This window comes from Nannospalax galili, unplaced genomic scaffold, assembly GCF_000622305.1.
Source record: "Nannospalax galili isolate Female #2095 unplaced genomic scaffold, S.galili_v1.0 scaffold1405, whole genome shotgun sequence".
Classification (NCBI taxonomy): Eukaryota; Metazoa; Chordata; class Mammalia; order Rodentia; family Spalacidae; genus Nannospalax; species Nannospalax galili.
Window position 1 is genome coordinate 123,342 of NW_008352723.1, and position 3,650 is coordinate 126,991.

Here is a 3,650-nt window from a genome sequence, read left to right on the forward strand (position 1 = left end):
GGATTCAGAATTCTAACCCTGTTGCAGTCATATCTGTCACACTCCATTACTGTGCAAATTATTTTCCACAGTACACTTCATCTTTAAAAAAGTGCTTTAACTTCAGGTAAAAAATACAAATCAAGTACCCATGGGCTATTTCAAAGCTGAGGAAGTTATACATAAAGTACAGCCTAACAGTGAGCTTGTAATAGTGAACATGCTGATGAAAATGGACAGCAACGTCCATTCAAACTGTTCAAAAGATGTCTCACATGTTTTCTTATTTAATGTAAACCTTCCTGTTAGGCAGGCAAACAGGAAGCAGTATGCCTTAATTATTCATACCTAGAAACTAATGTCTGAAACTTTCCCTCCTCTACTTGATTATGTAACTACTGAGAATTTTAGAACTGGGACTCAATTTTTAGGAAAATTGAGCTCTGTGTTTTGCTCATGAACTCAATCCTTAAAAGCTGAGAATAGAGAAATCTTCAACAGAAATGAACCAGCAGTACATAACCCTAGAACGCCAGGTTTAAAACTGAGTTAATATCACTACATTTCAAATATATTTCAAGAGAGGCTTGAATTCTGTGGGTATGACTCAAATTAATTGATTTTTCTTCCACTTCTAAAAGAGTTTATAAGGAAATTTTGTTTAAGCATTTGACCAAAAACAATGACTTGAGTTAAAGTCTTTAAAAAATTCATTTATTTTTATTTTATATGTACAAGTTCTTTGCTTGCATGTAAATGTTCCACATGTGTGCAACGTCCATAAAGGCCAGAAGAAGGCATTAGATCCCCTGGAATTGGTGGAGCTGAGCTGCCATGTGGGTGCTAGGAACTGAGCCTGGGTCCTTGCAAGAGCAGTAAGTGCTCTTAACCACTTAGCCATCTTTCCAACTCTGAGCTAAAGTCTTAAAACTAGAATTGCTTTTACTATTTAGTCAGACTGCTCAGTTCAACCCTTCATGTTACATATAAGAAAACGAAAATATCAAAAAATCAATGACTTTTGAAAGGCCCTACAATTAGTTTAGGACAGAGCTTGGAACAGAGTCTGAGGGGTCTTTTAGATCATCATCATGGAATATGGATGGCATTTTGGGGTCGATATTCCAGTCAGCATCCTGCTTCCATTCAATGGATAATATCAGAGAGGTCTTTTGACATCTTTGTAACTTCAGTTTCTGTATTTGTGATAGAACATGACTGTTTTGAGCACTGAGTGAGTTAAAGAATGAGAAGAGACTTCGCATGTCAGGCTGTTAGGACAGCCATCACAGAACATCCGAGTCAAGACGGCGTAAACATCAGAAACCCATTTTCTCACAATTCTATAGACTCCAAGTCCAAGATACGTGTGTTAGCAGGGTTAGGTTCCTCTATGGCCTCTGTCTCTGGCTTATAGATAACCATTTTCTCCCTGTGTCTTTACCTGGGCTTCCCTCTGTTCCTGTCTTTGACATAATTTCCTTTCCTATGAGAGAACAGTCATATTGGACTGGAGTCCAGACTAATGACCTATTTTAATTAAATCACTTTTACTTTATTTATGTATTGTGGTGCTTAAGATCAAACTCCAGCCTTGCACATGCTAAGCAGGTGGTCTACTACTGAACTACACCACCAGCCCTTAACTTTAAAAAAAAAATATTGTTCTGTTTATTTTATGCGTATGAGTGTATTGCCTGCATGTTTGTGAGTGCACCTGTGCCGTGCAACGGCAGAGGTCAGAAGAGGGTGCCAGATTCCCCTCGAATTGGAGTTAAGGATGGTTTGTAGCTGCCATGTGGGTGCTGGGAATAGAACCTGGGTCCTCTGCAAGAGCAGTCAGTGCTCTTAACCACTGAGCCACCTCTCCAGCCCTAGCCCTTAACTTAATTACTCTTTAAAGATCCTATTTCTACATACAACCACATTTTGAGGTACTGGGGATAAGAGATTTCAACACAATTCAGCCATAGCAATTGATAATTTAAAATCTCTGATTTCTATAATTAATTATAATGATGGACCAGTTATCCTGTTGTATTACTGTGCCTATTCTCATGCTCATAAAGGTCTTGTATTTATCATAGTGGTTAGGTACAGTAAGGAGAGTGCACTACATCCTGTGCACACTGCGGTGGCACCCTTGATGTTTCGATCCTGAAGCAAGTATCTACAGTTGCTCTGAGACAGGTGGATGAGAGGTCGTTCTTTTTTTAAAAAAATTTTATTTATTATTTTTATTTTATGTGTATGAGTATATTGTTTTCATGAAGGTAGGTGCACCCATGTTGTGCACTGCCCAAAGAGGTCAGAAGAGGGAGTTGGATTCCCTGAAATTGGAGCCACAGACAGTTATTAGCCACCATGTGGGTGCTGGGAATCGAACCCCGGTCCTCTGCAAGAGCAGTGAGTGCTCTTAACCACCGAGTCATTTCTCCAGCCCTGAGGGGTCGTTCTTTTATTCTGTTAACCTTCATCACTTTTAAAAGCAGTGCCACGTGCTCCTTCTTTGGGTTTCCTGACGTGGTAAATAAATACTATTTCTAGATTTGATAATATCTGAGTAGGATTTCCCTGAGGAGGATTTGATAATTCCAAATCAATATTTGATCCATAGAACTAAGCTAATAATTGCTATAATGAAGGTATTTGTTTTAAATGTTCTGTCACAATTTAAAGGCTTTTATGTAAGAATCTTTCTAAATAAATGATTTCCTATTTTGTTTAAAATCTGAAGACTAATAATAAGTAGCTATTATTGAGTATCCAGTATGTTGTTTCATTTATCATTAATCTTTTGCATATATGTGTGCATGTGTGAGCATGTGTGTTCCATGGCTCATGTGTAGAGGTTAGAGGATAACATTGGATGCTGGTCCTTTCCTTCTACCTGGTTTGAGACAAAGTCTCTCTTATTCACTGCTGAGTTAGCCAAGACCACGGGCTTCCTGAGATTCTCCTGTCTTTGCCCCTCATCTCCTGGTGTAGTGGGCTATGATTACAGACATTTGTGCTCCTGTATCCAGTGTTATGTAGATTCTTTGAATCAGACACAGCACATCAGGCTTGTGTGGAATTTTATCCAAGGAGTCATCAACCCCAGCCCATCATTTCCTTCTTTGCCAGTCAACAACTCTATGCAGCAAATATGACAGGCATTCAAAATATAAAGGTAGGAAAGTTATGGTATGTTGTTGAGTTTGGCAGACACATAGATAATTAAAACAGTGTGATCCAACATGCCCTGAAGAAAACACATGGAAGCTTAGCATATTGCTCTTGCCTTCGGGTTACTAATAATCTGATCGAAGAAATAGGATAGAACCTCACTAAAAATTAACCCTCCATAGACTAATAGTAAGCAGGAAGGGGTAAGTGGTACAGACATCAGGTATTATTATTTTTTAGAGGAGTTAGAGACTTGTGTCTACCAAAATGCTTGAGCTGGTGGTAGAAATCAAGATTCCTAAATGAGACAGTGATAAAGAATTTGTGTAATATATTCATGGAATAAGTAATGGAAGTGTATGGCTAGAGCGAGTCTGACTGAGCAGCTCAGAGATGATAGGGTTGGAAAGGTGTTTTAGGGCTACTTGTCCAAGACCTTATAGTGTATCATTAATGTATAATAATCTTAAAATTTATATCATTATATTACTCTGAGTTCAGAC